At 37.8% G+C, this 19,924-nt stretch overlaps 1 protein-coding gene across 1 annotated transcript in view; it reads right to left on the reverse strand.

The window, feature by feature from the left end:
- LOC150087120 (twitchin-like) overlaps window positions 1–19,924 on the reverse strand; it is a 3,511,780-nt gene that overhangs the window by 2,498,699 nt on the left and 993,157 nt on the right.

Genomic DNA, 19,924 nt, shown 5'->3' on the forward strand with positions numbered 1-19,924 from the left:
TAGAGAGGATGGGTAGATGAGGTGGGTAGTTTTTTTGTTGATGCTGCATCATTTTCCACTACAATTATTAAAATATAGTATACAATATGAAAATATAAAATATAAAAAAATTATAAAAATATAGTATATATATATATATATATACATTACCATATACAATTCTGTATACTACAATTATTAATATTATTTTATTAATATTATATGCTGTGTTATTAATAGTATTTTGAAGCCCTGTTTAACACTCATTGTTCTTTCACAAATTTGAAGGTATCATCTTATGTTATAGAGAGTTTTATTTTTACCAAGCTGTGTTATACAGACTAAAAACAAACCACAAATTGATAAAAAGAGAAATGCTCAAAGGTACTTAAATTTCATCATGAAAATAATTTAGTTTTACACAATGTAGTGCATATTAATATTCATTATGATCTTCATGCTGAATATCGAGTAGATATCTGTAATGTTACCACTGGTACACATCAGCATTCACAAAATAAAGAGAATTTTGGGAGTTTCTCCTCCGATTAATAAGTCACCTTCTTCAATCAGCAAATTATGCAATTGAAGGAGTGCATTACATGGGTTTCTTAACCTTTTCAGAGTGAGTTTCTTGTTTATATTTCTATCCTGAGGTTTAATAGAGCGAGTTTCTTCATGAAATTTCAAAAATTCAAAAAAAAGTGAAAAAAACTCAATGCTTTTTAATATTAATTTGCTCTTATCTTGACTTGGTTGCTTTGCACATAATACATTACAAATACTATAGGCTCCTATATATTGCCATATTGGTATTCACTTATATAATACATATTATTATTATTATTAGATACATGGTGCAAGGAAGCCTGAGGCTTAAGCTGCACCAGCCAAAAAAAAAAATATTCCCGAGTTACCCTGAGAGAGAGAGAAAGCGAAAGAGAGTCAAGAGTAGAAGGGAATCACCAAGAAAGAGAAGAATGATGACATCCAGCTCAGGACCTTGGGTGTGCCAAGCCCATACTCACCAGATGTGAGCTCCTGGAGTTGTATATCACAAAAACATAAAAAAAAAAAAAAAAATGCTCTTGTTTATACTCCAGCATGAACACCAGGTCAGTGGAGTTTACAATAAATCAATCAATACAAATGTTAATCGTATATTAGCAGTCACGGGCTTGAACCCTGGTCCACTCAAAGAGCATACTGCACTTGAGCTCCTGGCCACTCGGCTACGTCAGGCCATAAAACTTTCAATTACTGACAAAATATTACCTAGAAATAAACCAATGGCTTCACTGGATTCAAAACACAACAGAGAAAAATTCATGAATATATGAACACTCCATTACTATCCACCACCAATTAGCCCCATCAGACACGAGAAACTATGAGTGAGTATATGAAAAAATATTCTGGGTTATACCTTAATGAGTAATTGGTTCAAATATAAATGGATAAATGTTTGAAAAGTTTTGGTCTTTCAGGAAAGGGTTTAATTAATTGTTTGTGCTTTAGATAACAGAAATCTGATTTAATGAGTTCAACTTATTTCTGTTTTTTTTTGTTATCAGCAATATTACAATATATTTCTTGAAAACTTTGCATTTTTATCTGGTTGCTAACTTAATAATAGCAATCATTCCAACTATTAGATTGTCACTTAGCATACTTCTAGTAATAAAGGGGGAGGCTTATATTAGTAAACTGAAAGATAAATGGTGAATGATAAACTGAATTTAAAGAAATACAATAGAATAAATCACCAATAATCCTTTATTACAGAGTAGTTAACAATATTGCGGTAATGGGAAATATGTCTTGCTGTGCCCATATTATTTATCTTCTGCATTTATTTCAAGAATGGGGTCATCATAATTTTTCTTACTGCTGTTGTTGTTGTTGGAGAGGAGGTTTAATGGTGCAAGGGGGTATTATGGCTAAACTGTGCCTCTAACTTTGAAATGGTGATCAGTATAGTAAGGAAAAGAATTCAGAAGTAGTTATGTAGACTGATAGCTTTTAGATAGATGAACAGCTCATTTAAATTGGCATCATCTCCAATAATGTGGTTTAAACTTAGTGGTTCTTTTAAGTTATCAAGAGATTAGAAGGAAGAGATTCTAACAGTATAATAGTAAACATATTCCAGAAGGATATGTTTTACGGTAAGTGGAGAGTGGCAATGAAAACGGTGTGGTGAATTATCCCCTAGCATTAAAAAGAGATGTGTTAAATAGGTGTGGCAAATTATTTTTCTTGCCAATATAACTTCTTCATGCCTATTCTGTTGGAAGCTGGATTTCAATAATTGTGGTTTCTACTTTATTTGTAATAATCTGTTACCGGTTTGGGTGCTCCACATTTGAGCTCACTGTTCATTACAGTCATTGTATAAGCAGTTTATAATCAAGCAGCATGAAACCCTAAATGTCTTTAAGGTTTCGTGCTGCTTGATCTGCTATTCATTTCCTGATGTTCCAACATGCCATTGCCAGTTGAAATATTCATGACCAGATTTGTCTCAAAAGTGGATGTGAATTTTGAAAACTGTTTTCCAGTGCCATCACTGCACTCAGAGAATCTGTATAGATTATGGTCTGTGGGTTATAGTGGTTAGTAAGCAGGGTTAAAGCCATTTTAATAGTGTAAAGTGCTGCTGAAAAAGCACTGCATTTCTGCAGTAGTAAGACTGAGATGGTAGATGTTGGGAAGACTACTACAGCTTCTGCAGCTGTGTCAGTTTTTGAGCCATCAGTATAGACATGCAGAGCTTGTGCACTGGCTAAGGTATGGACTGTAAGATGATTTTGAAAAGTTCATTTATCCAGCAAGTTCTTAACCCAACAGCAGAAGTACCTATCACATGGGGTATGCTTATTTTCCATGGAGGTTGACCCAGTGCCGGACCAAGGTATTTTTGCACCCCAGGCAGAAGGATTTTTCGGCGCTCCTGTACTAAGGCTATACATGTATTTTTTTCATGATTTGTAAAATTTTGACCCCTTAAAGAATGATGCCCTGGGCAAGGGCCCTGCTAAACCATGCCTTAATCCGGCATTGGGTTGCACTGGTTCTGTCTTGATCTTTACTGGCCGGATCTATATTCCACTGCTGCATTATTTCTTGTAGGCATATTCCTGCAGGTTTATTTCTCATGAGGTTTATCCATGGAGGAGCATACAGGGGGTGTCATGGTGGGATGGGAAGATGTTACTTCTGTCACTAGACTACAGTGACAGAAGTAACATCTTTCTTTTTCTGAAGGTGAAGTGAAATGGAGGTTCATTGGCATCCATATATAGACTTTGAACCGGTGAGGTCCTAAATGCTCCAAGAGCAATCCTGAGAGCATTTTGTTGGGTTGAGATATTTTAATACAGTATTTTGTGCAGAGTTATAAACTGGCATTCCATAATCTAATTGAGACCTGATCACAGCTCGGTAGAGGTGGAGGAGCATATAGCAATCTGCTCCACATGTCATAGATACGATAACTTCCCATTGCAAGTTTGTTGCAAGTTGTAACTGTCACTTAATAGAGCGCATATTCTGTGAATGGCAAGATATTGTAAGGTCATCTGCAGAGGTGGTAGTAGTAGTGGCATGTGATGCAAGGAAGCAAATGTATGAGCTTATGCAGCATCAGCCAAAAAAAAAAAAAAAAAAAAAAAAAATCACACCATTCCCTCCAAATACCTGTCCAGTTCCTCCTTAAATTTATTCAACCTATCAACTTCCACAACGACAGATGGAAGTTTGTTCCAGCAATTAACCACCCGCTGGCTAAAGGCAAATTTCCGCACATCTATTCTACACCTGTCCTTTCTTAATTTGAATTTATGCCCCCTTAGGTTCAAAATCTGAACAAGTGGAAGGATCCCATCAGAATTCAGTGTGCTGAACCCATTCAAGGCCTTATACACCTCAATCAGATCACCGCGCAGGTGCCTAGTCTCCAGCCACTGCAATTTGCAGAACTTAAGCTTCTCTTGATAAGAGGATCCCTTCATTCCCCTCACCAATCTTGTTGCCCTTCTCTGTACACGCTCAAGTAAATCTACATCCTTCCTAAAATGAGGCCTCCAGACCTGTACGTAGTACTCAAGGCGTGGCCTGACCATTGCCTTATACAGAGGGATAATCACCTCCTTTTCCCTGCTAGCAAAATTCCTATATATCATTGACAAAACCCCATGACCTGCCCTGGCAGCCTGTCTGCATTGCTCAGAAAATTTCATATCTGCCTGCACAATTACTCCCAGGTCTTTTTCATTTTCTACCACCTTAAGCGTAGTACCACACAGTTGGTACGTTTCTCTGGGGTTACTTCTACCCATATGCAGTACTTTGCATTTGTCAAGGTTAAACTTCAGTTGCCACTTCTTAGCCCATCTGCCCAAATTATCTAGATCCTGTTGCAGTAGCACACTGCCATTACTGTCATTAACAACCCTGCCAACCTTTGTATCATCTGCAAACTTTTAAATTAAGCCTGATATACCTTCATCAATATCATTGATAAATATACAAAACAACAGTGGACCCAACACCGAACTCTGTGGGACTCCACTAATAACATTAGTCCAAGAAGAGCAGCACCCATTGATTACCACCCTCTGTCTTCTCGCACTTAACCATCCTTTTATCCATTGTAGCAACTTACCCGTAATACCATTCTGCTCCAATTTGTACAATAGTCTTCCATGCGCAACAGTGTCAAAAGTTTTCCTGAAATCCAAATATATGATATCAAAATTATTTTTTGCATCCAGTTCCTTTGTAACCACATCATAATATCCTATCAAATTTGTCAGACAAGACTTTCCCTTAACAAACCCATGCTGTGTCTGAATTATTGCTGCAGTCTTGTCTAGATGATCCTGCAATGAATCTTTAACCAGTGACTCCATTATTTTACCCGGAACAGAAGTTAAACTAACTGGTCTGTAATTACTCGTGTCACCCTTCGATCCCCCTTTGTGAATTGGGGATATATTTGCACATCTCCAGTCCGTGTGAACCTCCCCTGAGTCCAAGGATGCTCTCATAATTATGGCCAAGGTAATAATCTATCACTGCAATGTCTTGATGGAAGCACTCACCATTTTTGTCGCTGACAACGCCACAGTTTGGCAGGAAGAAATCCAGGTGTAAGTGCAAATAATGCATCTTCACTGACATGTTGCACCCCAGTTTTTTATTTAACAAGAGAGGCTAAAGCTTTGCAAATTGCAGCGGCTGGAGACTAGGCACCTGTGAGGTGATCTGATTGAGGTGTATAAGGCTTTGAGTGAGTGGAGCACACTGAATTCTGATGGGATTCTTCTGCTTGCTCAGATTACGACCCTAAGGGGGCATAAATTCAAACTGAGGAAAGACATCAACGGGTGGTTAATTGCTGGAACAAACTTCCATCTGTTGTTGTGGAAGTTGATAGCTTAAATAAATTCAAGGAAGAACTGGACAAACTTTTAAAGGGAAATGGTTGTGTGAATTTTTTTTTTTGACTGATGCCACATAAGCTCATATGCCTGCTTTCTTGCATTACGAGTCTAAGGGGGCATAAATTCAAATTGAGGAAAGGCAGTTGTAGAATAGATGTGCGGAAATTTGCCATAGCCAGCGGGTGGTTAATTCCTGGAACAAATTTCCATCTGTCGTTGTGGAAGTTGATAGCTTAAATAAATTCAAGGAGGAACTGGACAAACGTTTAGAGGGAATGGTTGTGTGAATTTTTTTTTTTTTTTTTTTTTTTTTGGCTGATGCTACATAAGCTCATATGCTTGCTTTCTTGCATCACATGCTTCTATTACTATTACCTGAAACAAAGCAATCACTATATAATTTCTAGTAACTACTGACAGACTGGTTTAAGTTAAACTTTACTAAAATAAATAGATATATACATAAAGTACTGAAACAGATTTAAAATAAAAGCATTAAATGCATTAAAATACATAAAACATTAAAATATATATAAGTGAAAAGCTATAACACAGAAGCTTTTAGGGTGAGGTGTCCCTTCATCAGCTATGAAGCTCTGGACAAGAACGTCCTTTGTTTCAAATGCCACAAAGGACTCCAAAAATAAATAAATAAATACAAATAAATAAAGGCATAATAAAAATAAAGATATATATAATTTTTTTTTTCTTAAACCCAAAATACGAGAGGTATTAGAACCTATAGTGCTTAGTACTGTGCATGGGCTGAAGGTTGAGAACATGAAAGAAGAAACTTGTTGACATTAGACTTGAACTTCTGTAGATTGTAATTTTTAGGCAATACTTATGAAGTGAGTTGTTCCACAAAATGGAAGTTGAATGAATAAATGAGGAAAAAGAAAAGTTGGTTCTGTGAGTGTTGGAAATTGGAGAGTAAAAGGATGGTGACTGGTTGCAGCATGTGGTCAGACTGGTTTGGAAGAGAGAGCAGGAAATATAGAAGCCAGTTCAGAAGAACAGTGCCCACAGAAGTATCTACAGAAAAGGTATGCAGCAGAAACAGAACCTCTATGAGACAGAGAGTGGAGAGACCCTGTTAGTAGAAGTCATTAATTAACCTTGCTTCCCTCTTTTGAATGGAATCTAGAAGCCTGAAAGAGGTTTTTGGGACACTGCCCCAGAGATTCCATGGAACATGGAGCAAATCTGCCTTACCACGGAACAATATTCCATGGTAGATTCGTGATTTATACAGAGTGAACAGTGGTTTTGAAGAAAAGAAGGACTGAAAGTGAAAGAGAAAACCCAATTTTTTTTAAATGCAGATGCAGCAATATTTGTATTGTGCTTATGCCAAAAGAGATTAGAAGTCAGGGTAATCCCCAATAGAGATATATGATATTGTCTAGAACTTAGAGTGTCATTGATGATAAGCTCAGGAACAGAAGAATTCATTTTGCGAGATATAAGACACGACTGGTTTTTAGAAAGATTCAAATCCACTAAGTTCTCTTTGCCCCATTAAAGAATTACAGGAGATCAGCATTTAAGGAATTGATAGTGAATATTTGAGAAGTTGAAGTTGTTTGTGCAGGGCAAACTTTCTCAAACTGGAAGGTGCTATCATCAGCAAAACTATGGATAGGATTTCTGGTCAATGGAAGAAGGTAATTAATATAGAAGAGAAAAAGAATGGGAGAAAGAACTGAACCTTGGGAAACAGCAGCATTAGTGTAAAAGTTAGAAGAGAGAGAGAGAGCCATCTACCATCACCTGCAGCGAGCGGTCAGAAAGACCCAATTACAAAAAAATAAACAGTTGGCAAACCATAAGAAGGAAGCTAATTTAGAAGAACTTTATGCCAAACATGATTAAAAGCCTTTGAAATCTCAAGAGAGACTGCTTGAGTTTCACCAAACTTTTCCATTGAATTTTCACCAAACAAAAGTTTGGTGAAAATTCAATGGAAAAGCCAAAATATCGCCAGTGGATCGACACTGATGAAATCCATACTAGTGATCATTGATCAGATGAAAGGTTTCTAGATAGTTTTGAGTTGGCAGTTAATTGATTTCTCCATTATTTTGGAAAGAGTAGAAGTAAGTGCAATGGGACAATAATTGGATGGGAGGATTTTTCACCCTTTTTAGGAACTGGCTGGATATGAGCAAATTTCCATGCAGAAGGAAAAACACCTTTAGAATAAGAAAGTGAAAAAAGGTAACACAGAACCTTTTGACACTGTTGCACATGGAGGACTACTGTACAAATTGGAGCAGTATAGTATTAAGGGTAAATTGCTATAATGATAAAAGGATGTTTTAGTGGGAAAAGACAGAGTGGTAATCAGTGGACACTGCTCTTCATGGAATAATATTATTAGTGAAGTCCCCCAGGGTTTGCTATTGGGCTCACTATTGTTTTGTATATTTACCAGTGATATTGATGAAGGTATATCAGGCTTAATGTCAAAGTTTGCAGATGATACAAAGGTTGGCAGGGTTGCAGTAATGGCAGTGTGCTACTGCAACAAGATCCAGAAAATTTGGGTAGATGGGCTGAGAAGTCACAACTGAAGTTTAACATTGACAAATGCAAAGTACTACATATGGGTAGAAATAACCCCAGAGAAACGTATCAACTGTGTGGTACTACACTTAGGGTGGTAGAAAATGAAAAAGATCTGGGAGTAATTGTGCAGTCAGATATGAAGTTTTCTGAGTAATGCAGACAGGCTGCCAGAGCAGGTCATGGGGTATTGTGGAAATACAATAATGATATACAGTAATTTTTCCTAGTAGGGAAAAGGTGATTATCCCTTTGTATAAGGTATTGATCAGCCCATGCCTTGAGTACTGCATACAGGTCTGGAGGCCTGATTTTAGGAAGGATGTAGAGTTGCATGAGCGATGCAGAGAAGGGCAACAAGATTGGTGAGGGTTATCAAGAAAGGCTTAATTTCTGCAAATTGCAGTGGTTGAAGACTAGGCACCTGTGAGGTGATCTGATTGAGGTCTATAAGGCCTTGAATGGGTTTTGCATGCTGAATTCTGATGGGATTCTTCCTCTTGCTCAGATTACAAACCTGAGGGGGCATGAATTCAAATTGAGGAAAGACAACTGTAGAATAGATGTGCAGAAATTTCCTTTAGCCAGCGGGTGGTTAATTGCTGGAACAAACTTCCATCTGTTGTTGTGGAAGTTGATGGCTTAAATAAATTCAAGGAGGAACTGGATAAACTTTTAGAGGAAATGGATGTGTGAAATTGGGGGGTTTTTTGTTTTTTTTTTTTGGCTGATGCTTTCTTGCATCGCATGCCTCCATTACTATTACTGTTACTTCACTAAAACTGTCTTCTTCCACATATAACGATGATAATTTCACTCAGTTGTATGCAGATGCAGAAATAATGTTTTTTAAAAAATCGTTTCAATGACTGACATTTGATGCTGCTTTTCCAATTTACACTTTTTTTTTGTGTATGTTGTCTATCACTTGATATTTTGTTTTTTTCTTTCTGACATTTTGTTTTAGATTGATATAATGTGTCCTCCTGTCACTAACTAGTTTTTGTTTTTAAACATTCTCCCAATTTAATTCAATTAAAAGTTTTCCGAAGTATTAAAACTTTCATAAAGAAAAGCCATCTTTCTTTTTTTTTCTCTCTCTTCTCTACTAACCAGCTAACTTTTATACTGCTTGGTCATTCTTGTGGCCTATAAGGCCTCCCTTTAGTAGGGCTGGAAACCTCAGTGGTAAAGTGAAATCTCAGGGACAAAAGGAGCAAAGTATAGACTCCAATAAAATGACATCTTGTGAATATTTTGATCCTAATCAAAGAGACAGATAATTGGAAGAAAACAATTCTTTCAATGTCAAAAAGCAAAAGATAGTTGCGTGCCAAACAAAAGTCCTTTTCTTTCATTGAAAACATGATTGATCCACATAAATTGGCATGCAGACTAAGATCGAGTGATCTTGTAATTGAGATGACCTTATCTCCTCTTTTAGAGGAACCCCCAACATAAGCAACCCACACATGCTACTTCAAATATATTAAAAAGGGCTGATTGTAGAATGGGACCTTATGAATGTTGCAGAAGAAAAATAAAAAAATCATCTTCTGCAACAGAAGAAGATTTCTTCTATGAAAGAATCAAAATTTCATAAAGTTCAAAAGGATAGTAAATCCAAATGTCATGAAGTTCAAAAGGATGGTTATCAAAAAATGATGGTGTACTTACACCTACACTTACCATCATTCTCACCTTCACAATACAAGAAACTTACCATCAGCAGTTAAAGCTGAATTCTCAAGTGAGACTTTACATTCTTAACCCAGTCAGGTGTTTCAAATACTAAAAATGTACTCTCTCAAACCGCCTGCAGAGAAGTTCCAATATGTGCATTCTGTGGGTCTAACGAACATGCTCACACAGATTGCATTGTGCAAATATTAAAATGTCCAAACTACCAAGGCAGTTTATCTGCCTTTTCTAATGAATGTGCCTATATATGCCACAAATTCCTTTGGCTATCCATTCCACCTCACAATTTGTGGATCAGGTAAAGAACATTAAAGCATTTGACATGAAGAAACACGCTACTTATATGGATATTGACAGTAAGGAAGAAGCCCTGGGTGTCGAGTGTTTTGTGACTGGGCAATTTTCTTGCTCGATCACTGAGCGGCTCTTCTTCTAGCACCAATACTGCTTCTTTTAAGTTTTGACATTTATTAAAACTCCATATTTTATAATAGCTCTTCTCTCAAACAGTTTTTGAAGAGAGCAAGAAAGAAAAATTACCTTTCTTTATACTTTTACTTCTTAGTTACTAACCATTACTAACCTTCACTTAGTCACACCTAGCAGTGTTCCTTCCTCCCTATGGTGGGGCTGGAAACCTGGGAGGAATAAGACTCTTCTCTCAGGGTTAAAAGAAAGAAACTATGGAGTACAATAGTCTTTTCAACTGTAATGTGTCATTCCGTTAAGTCAGGCATTCTTTATCATTCACTCTCTCACAAACAAATGTATGAGTACCTTATCTCTGTTTCTCATACAAAAATGTCTAGAAAGCATAGCAAGTTCACCAAAAAAAGTGAAAATACTTAGATTTAGTAATCTAATAGTTGAAACCATGAGTCTCAACCAATCAGAGATCCTGCTTAAATTTTCAAAACTTTGACGGTATATTTGTGCAAGTTACCCCACCTGCAACTCTAAATACATCAAATGAACTAATTGCAGAGTGGGACCTGATGAATGTTACAGAGGATAAACATAGTTCAGGAGCTGCAAGAAGAAAAAGTCACGAAAGCTAAATGCATCACATGGGGAGCTTGTTCCCACAAGAAATGTGATACTTACATTTGGTTCTCCAAATTTACCTTCTAATGTCAAAGCTGGTTACCCAAATTGCTGAGTAAGACCTTATATCCCTAATCCAAGAAGATGTTACAAGCGCCAAAAACTTGGTCACTCACAAATGATTTGTCAAGAAGATTCAACCTGTCCTAACTGTGGGTCCAAATCCCATACTCAGAGTGTGATGCTGAAACATCAAACTGTCCCAACTCCATAGCCTATGAACACTGTGGAAAATAGGGAAAATGATTCAAAAATATAAAACCACTGGCAAATTGGGAAAAATATTCAAAAATATAAAGTGGAACAAAAAGTCACTATAAGGAAGCCAAAAAAGCAAATAATGCCCAGTACATCTAAACACACCTATGCATTTACTACTGAAGCAAAGAAATACCAGTCAACAGAATTACCAAAGTCTCAGTCTCAGCAATTATGTCTATTGCAGATTGTACTCAGATAATACTATAATTTTCACAGCAGTCTCCTAAGGAAGAGTGCATAACAGATCATGCCTAACAATACTCCAATCACCATTCCACCAACTGTAACCCATACATCAAAGGAACCTATAAAAATTAAAATGCCAGATCTAACAATGAAGACTCAGCTGAATATATTGAACATGAATGTAAATGACAGATCTACCAAGATGAACCCATCTTGGATCTGTATGCAAAAGATAATATAAACATTGGATGTCCTACTTCCTGAAAACAGAGAAAATGAAACTGGACTGACATAAACAGATGACATAAATAGTACTGGATCCAAAAAACAGACTGAATCAAATTAACCACTAAAAAAAAAAAAAAATGGATTGCATTGTAACTGTGAAGGCCTACGTAGCAATACTGATGATATCTAATGATTCAATCAGTATATTCCAGTAAGTATAGGTCTCCAAGAAACCAACCTTACTCCACAGGTGACCCCAACAGTCAAGAACTACACTGCCTACCAACAACACAGAAATAACATAACTGCACTACATGGAGGTGTCTCTATTCTTGTAAACTCTAATATTCCCATCAAATACATTTTACTGCAAACTTTTTTAGATGCCATAGCTGTAAGAATTTTTTTGGGATTCATGTATTTTCTGTATTTTCAATCTAGCTATCACTGAATAAAGAACACACCTGTGGTGACTTCGTGGAACTTCTCAGATTTCTCCTCTTTTTTGTTTATTCGGAGACTAATGCTCACCATTCATTATGGGGGCTCCCCACCATTAAATGAAGAAAACTTATTGAATTGCTTCTCAACAAACATGTGTTAGTTAACATTACTGAATACGGGCTCTGATACTTACATTAACTTCTCCACTGATGTGAATGCAGCTATAGACCTGACAATCTGCTCTCCATTACTGTTTTCATGCATGCAGTGGTCAATATTGGACAATCCACTAAATAGACAATCCACCACTACCCCATTATTTGTAAAATCGAAAAAACTAGTATCAAACACAGAAATCCACTCAAAATGGAAATTTTCAAGGCTAATTGAAATTTATTCACTTCCAGTGCCTTCTTTGATGACCAAATCATCAAATACCAGTAAAAAAAAATGATGCCACACAGCATATCAGCATATATTCTAACTGCTGCAACCAATACTATACCGATAGTCTGTAGAGGTCCTCATAAACATTCTAATCAGTGGTGGAATTATGCCTGCCAACTTTACAAAAAAGAGAACAGGGCATGGAATTTGTTCTATAAGCAAACTGACAATTGAGAACTTGATAAATTTCAAAAAACATAATGCTAAGGCATGGCTCATAAGGAAAAATTCTAAAAAAGACACATGGATTAATTTTGCCTCTATTATAAAAAAAGAACATGATCAACAGAATAATTTTGAACAAGATTAAAAAAACTGAATGATAGATTTCTGCCACCATCCTCTCTGAATCTGAATTGAAACGGACAAGACATCATCTCCATTGGAAACAGCAAATTCTCTGGCAGAAACATTTACAAAAATTTCAGAAACATTTACAAAAACATGCATATGAACCATCTTTTCAACAGAACAAAATAAATGCAAGAATATTTGCTGATGCTATCGAGGCAGTGTTAGGTGGGTAGGAAAACTGCTAGCTTGGGGGGAGACAAAGACGAATAGATTAACAGTAGCCACTGGCAGAGGTGAAAGAGATTCTTGCACTGCTTCTATTGGAATGAGCAGAAGCCTGAAAAACAAGATGCAGGATATTTCAGAGACTGCCGGGAGTCATTGCGGTACAAGTAAACACATGGGTTGTGTTAGGGTAGCTAAGAATAGAAATAGGTGCATGTATACTTGCGTGTACACCAATGCCAGGAGTTTGGTAAATAAATTTGATGAATTTGAGGTATTGCTCAAAACATCAAAGGCAGATATTGTTGGGATATCAGAGACGTGGTGTCACATAGATATAAGGAATGCAGAACTGGAATTTGGGGAGTACAACGTCTACAGAAAGGATAGACTGGATAGGAAGGGAGGAGGGGTTAAGCTATTAGTTAAGAAATACATAAAATCCAAGGAAGTGAAGCCAGTGGACTTCGCTGGACAGTGCAGTGTCAAGTCAGTTTGGTGTGACATAAGCATTGGGAGATCAAAATTGAGAGTAGGAGTGTGCTATAGGCCTAATGACTCTGATGAGTATAATAAGAAACTGTACAGGGAAATAGAGTGGGCCAGTAAATCAGAGAGTCTTATAATGGGAGATTTTAATTTCCCAGATATTGACTGGAATTTGGGGGCTGGTCACTCACACACTAGCAAGGCTTTTGTGGATTTATTGGATGATTGTTTTCTACATCAGCATGTTCGGGAGGCAACTAGAGGGAGGAATACTCTTGATTTGATTATCAGCAGTGATTCTTCATGCATTAAGAATCTGCAGATAAATGAACCACTAGGTGGCAGTGATCACAGTGTGCTGAAGTGGGATTTACTCAAAGAGGTAACTACCATTAGGGGTAAAAGGAAGGGTTATTGCTTTCGTAAAGGCGACTATGATGGACTGAGACAGTATTTAAATTCTATACAGTGGGACCAACTGATGATGTTACCAACAGCAAATGCAAAATGGGAAGCATTCAAAGAATTTATCTTGGAAGCTACTAGGCTTTACATACCAACTAAGAAATATTGTTCAAGGTTTTGGCCTAAATGGATGTCAGATGAACTGATGAGGCATATGGCAGAGAAGAAACATGCATGGGATACATACAAATTAACACATGACACAGAAGCCTATGATAGATACAAGTTGATCTGTAACCAAGTTACAAAGGAGGTTAGGCAGGCGAAGGCAGATTACGAGAAATCTTTGGCAAGGGATGCAAAGAAAAACAGAAAAGAGTTCTTTACTTATGTAAACTCTAGAAGGAAGGGGATGAATCAGATCGGTCCACTTGATATCAATGGGTCAACTGTTGATGATCCTGCTCAGGTAGCTAACAAACTAAATGAATATTTTGCATCGACATTCACACATGAGGAGTTATTTAGCAAGGGGAAAGCCAGAGGTGTATTCAACTCTAGCAGTAAGCTAGAGAATCTTGTAATAACTGAGAGTAAAGTGGAGGAGAAATTGTTGAAGATAAACACAAGAAAGGCACCCCGGGTGGATGGGATCTATCCAGTTATATTAAAGGAGGCAGCAGAGGAAGTAAGCAAACCCCTAGCCATAATTATGAGAGCTTCCTTGGACTCAGGGGAGGTACCCACAGACTGGAGATGTGCAAATGTCACCCCAATTCACAAAGGAGGATCAAAGGCTGACACAAGTAATTATAGACCTGTGAGTTTAACTTCTGTTCCAGGAAAATTAATGGAGGCACTAGTTAAAGAAGCACTGCAGGATCATTTAGACAAGACTTCAGCTATAGCTCGGACACAGCATGGTTTTGTTAAGGGGAAGTCATGCCTGACCAATTTGATTGGATACTATGATGCAGTCACAAAGGAACTGGATGCAGGGAATAACTTTGATATTCTATACTTGGATCTTAGAAAGGCTTTTGATACTGTTGCACATGGAAGACTGCTGCACAAATTGGAGCAGTGTGGCATTGGAAGCAAATTGCTGCTGTGGATAAAGGGGTGGCTGAGGGGGAGAAGACAGAGTGTGGTAATCAATGGACACTGCTCGTCGTGGACTAATGTTATTAGTGGAGTCCCTCAGGGCTCAGTGTTGGGTCCATTATTGTTTTCTGTATTCATAAATGATATTGATGAGGGTATATCAAGCTTAATGTCGAAGTTTGCAGACGATACAAAGGTAGGCAGGGTTGTCAAGGACACTACTGACACTATGCTGCTGCAACAGGATCTGGAAAGGTTGAGCAGATGGGCTGAGAGGTGGCAAATGAAGTTTAACATTGACAAATGTAAAGTACTACACATGGGAAACAGCAACCCCAGAGCAACGTATCAACTCTGTGGTACTACACTGACAGTGGTAGAGAATGAAAGGGACCTGGGGGTGGTTGTGCAGGCAGATATGAAGTTCTCTGAGCAGTGCAGATGGGCTGCAAGAGTAGCTCATGGTATATTGTCAATGATATATAGGAATTTTTCTAGCAGGGATAAGGAGGTGATTATTCCCTTGTATAAGGCAATGGTCAGGCCACACCTAGAGTACTGTATACAGGTCTGGTGGCCTCATTTCAAGAAGGATGTAGAGCTGCTGGAACGAGTACAGAGAAGGGCAACAAGATTAGTGAATGGAACAAAGGGGTGCTCTTACGAAGAAAGGCTTAAGTTTTGCAAATTACAGTGTCTGGAGACTAGGCACCAGCGAGGTGATCTGATCGAGGTGTATAAGGCCTTGAATGGTTTGAGCATGCTCAATGCTGATGGGATTCTTCCTCTCGCTCAGAATAATCACCTGAGAGGGCATAAATTCAAATTGAGGAAAGACAGATGTAGGATAGACGTGCAGAAATTTGCCTTTAGCCAGCGGGTGGTTGGTTGGTGGAACAGACTTCCATCCCTTGTCGTGGAAGTTGATAGCCTAAATAAGTTTAAGGCTCAGCTGGACAGGTATTTTGAACGAACAGAGGGGTGAAGTGGAAGTGGTTTTTTTTTTTTTTTGGCTGATGCTGCATAAGCTTGCTTTCTTGCATCAAATGCCTCTACTAATGTTAATGCTAAAGCTCTTTTGTTAAGAGGAACCTTCATTTCCCCTCACCAATCTTGTTGCCCTTCTCTGTACATGCTCAAGCAAATCTAAAATGAGGCCTCCAGACCTGTATGCAGTACTCAAGGCATGGCCTGACCATAGCTTAATACAAAAGGATAATCACCTCCTTTCCCTGCTAGCAAAATTCCTGTATATCATTGACAAAATTCCATGACCTGCTCTGGTAGCCTGTCTGCATTGCTCAGAAAATTTTATATCTGACTGCACAATTACTCCCAGGTCTTTTTCATTTTCTACCACCCTAAGCGTAGTACCACACAGTTGGTACATTCCTCTGGGGTTACTTTTCTACCCATATGCAGTACTTTGCATTTGTCAATGTTAAACTTCTTAGCCCATCTACCCAAATTTTCTAGATCCTGTTGCAATAGCACACTGCCATTACTGTCATTAACAACCCTGCCAACCTTGGTATCATTTGCAAACTTCAACACTAAGTCTGATATACCTTCATCAATACCATTGATAAATATACAAAACAACAGTGGGCCCCACACTGAACCCTGTGGGACTCCACAAATAACATTAGTCCACGAAGAGCAGCGTCCATTGATTACCTCTCTCTCTTCTCCCACTCAACCACCTTTTTATCCATTGTAGCAGATATAGAGAAGACTATTTTTACTTATTCTTGTTGGACACCACCACACCCAGACGGCACTGTTTCAAGGCTTGTTGACCTTTCATTGGTGGGTGGGCAGGCACCCTGGTATAGACAACCCAGTTGTGAAGATAATCCCACAAAATTATAGATGCCAAAAGGTGTACGTGATAATATTTAATTAACAATAGTCTTCTCTATTAGTGAAGCATTACTTATTCAGTAGTGCAATACATGGTAATTTTTCTATGGTGTTTTTACACCGATATTATATAGACAATGATAACTCTTAAAAATATTATGCACAGTTGCATTTAGTCTTATTTAACCATTATCACATACACCTTTTGGCATCTCATATTGTGGGATTATCTTCACAACTGGGTTGTTATGTTTGCTATACCAGGTGCCTATCCACTCACCAATGAGAGACAACAAGCTTTGAAACGGTCACCAGGGGGAGCCTGATATTCACGGAGTTTACAAGAATAGGTAACAACAGTTTTCTATACTGGGGAAGTGTTGCCTATTCGAGGATTTTATAATTTTTTGAAAGGTATGAGTTGAAGGAGTTACTGTCATTCTTCTACACTGTTTCTTTTCTTCTTCCACTCCTACTATAACTTTCCCTCTACTTTTTGCTTTTCTAAGTCTAATAGGGACAAGTGGATAGTAGAGTTATTATCCCACACATATACAAACAAGCTTTAAATTGGTGCTGTCTGGGTGGTGGTGGTGCCCACCAAGAAGAAATAACAATAGTCTTCTCTATTAGTGAAGTGTTACTTATTCGAGGTAGTGCAATACATGGTAAGTCTCTGAGCAGTGCAGATGGGCTGCAAGAGTAGCTCATGGTGTATTGTCAATGATATATAGGAATTTTTCTAGCAGGGATAAGGAGGTGATTATTCCCTTGTATAAGGCAATGGTCAGGCCACACCTAGAGTACTGTATACAGGTCTGGTGGCCTCATTTCAAGAAGGATGTAGAGCTGCTGGAACGAGTACAGAGAAGGGCAACAAGATTAGTGAATGGAACAAAGGGGTGCTCTTACGAAGAAAGGCTTAAGTTTTGCAAATTACAGTGTCTGGAGACTAGGCACCAGCGAGGTGATCTGATAGAGGTGTATAAAGCTTTGAATGGTTTGAGCATCTCAATGCTGATGGGATTCTTCCTCTTGCTCAGAATAATCATCTGAGAGGGCATAAATTCAAATTGAGGAAAGACAGATGTAGGACAGACGTGCGGAAATTGCCTTTAGCCAGTGGGTAGTTGGTTGGTGGAACAGACTTCCATCCCTTGTCGTGGAAGTTGATAGCCTAAATAAGTTTAAGGCTCAGCTGGACAGGTATTTCGAACGAACAGGGGGTGAAGTGTAAGTGTTTTTTTTTTTTTTTTTTTTGCTGATGCTGCATAAGCTTGCTTTCTTGCATCAAATGCCTCTACTAATGCTAATGCTAATACTTGTTGTGAAGGATGAAGCACAATATGAGATACAGTTGAAATGATTCCCTTTACACTACTATCACAGTTTTTCCTTCAAGAGTTTCTCTATGGTGTTTTTACACCAATTTACACCAATTTTAATTATATAGATAATTATAACTCTTAAAAAATATTATGCCCATTTGAATTTAGTCTTACTTAAGTAGTCTTCAATGTGCAAAAGTGTCCAAAGCATTCCTGAAATCCAAGTATTAATATCAAAATTATTTTTTGCATCCAGTTCCTTTGTAACCACATCATGGTATCCAATCAAATTTGTCAGACAAGACTTTCCCTTAACAAACCCATGCCTGTCTGTATTATTGCTGCAATGTTGTCTAGATGATCCTGCAATGAATCTTTAACCAGTGACTCCATTATTTTACACAGAACAGAAGTTAAACTAACTGGACTGTAATTACTCGTGTCACCCTTCGATCCCCTTTTGTGAATTGGAGATACATTTGCACACCTCCATTCCGTGGGGACCTCCCCTGAGCCCAAGGATGCTTTTAAAATTATGGCTAAGGGTTTGCTTACTTCCTTTGCTGCCTCCTTTAATATAACTGGATAGATCCCATCCACCCCAGGTGCCTTTCTTATGTTTAACTTCAAAAATTTCTCCTCCACTCAGTTATTACAACATCATTAAGCACCCTGCTACAATTTCATAACCTTCTGGAATTTTCAAACCTTAATAACTCCTCATGTGTGAATGCAGATACAAAATACTCATTCAGTTTGTTTGCTATCTGAACAGGATCATCAACAGTCGAACCATTGATATCAAGTGGACCAATCAGATTCATCCTGTTCCTTTTAGAGTTTATATAAGTAAAGAAATACTTGCTGTTTTTCTTAGCCTCCTTTGCCAAAGATTTCTCATAATCTGCTTTTGCTTTCCAAATCTCCTTTGTGACTTTTCTGCCATAGGCTTCTGTATGGCCTGATAATTTATATGCATCCCATGCATTTTTCTTCTCTGCCACGAGTCTCATTAGTTTATTTGACAACCATTTAGGCCTAAACCTTGAACAGTATTTCTTAATCGGTATGAAAAGTCTAGTTGTTTCCATGATTAATTCCTTGAATGCTTCCCACTTACAATTTGCTGTTGGTAACATCATCAGTTGGTCCCACTGTACAGAATTTAAAAACTGTTTGATAAACATGATGTACTGATGAGGGAGTCACTTTTAGGGAAGCAAAAACCCTTCCCTTTACCCCTGATGGTAATTATATCTTTAAGTAAATCCCACATCAGTACATTGTGATCATTGTCACCTAGTGGTTCCTTTATCTGAAAATTCTTAATACCCAAATAATCACTGCTGATAACCAGATCAAGAGTATTACCCTCTTTGGTTGCCTCTTGAACATGCTGCTGCAGAAAACAATCATAAAATAAATCCATAAAAGGCTTGCTACTGTGCGAGTGACCAACCCACAAGTTCCAGTCAATATCTGGGAAGTTAAAATCCCCCATTATAAGACATTCTGATTTAATATCCCACTCTATTTCTCTGTACAATTGTTCGTTGTAATCATTAGAGTCATTAGGCCTATAACACACTCCTATTCTTATATTCTTTCCCAGTGTTTATGTCACACCAAACTGACTCAACATTGCACTGTCCATCTATGTTAACTGGATGCACTTCCTTAGATTTTATGTTTTTCTTAATCAACAGCATAACACCTCCTTCCTTCCTATCCTGTATTTCCTTTCTGTACACACTGTATTCCCCAAATTCCAATTCTACATTCTTAATATCTGTGTGACACAATGTTTCTGATATCCCAACAATATCTGCCTTTGATGTCTTGACCAGCACT

The sequence above is a fragment of the Mastigoproctus giganteus genome, chromosome 4 (genome assembly GCF_048544385.1).
Source record: "Mastigoproctus giganteus isolate SK-2022 chromosome 4, ASM4854438v1, whole genome shotgun sequence".
NCBI classification, from domain to species: Eukaryota; Metazoa; Arthropoda; class Arachnida; order Uropygi; family Thelyphonidae; genus Mastigoproctus; species Mastigoproctus giganteus.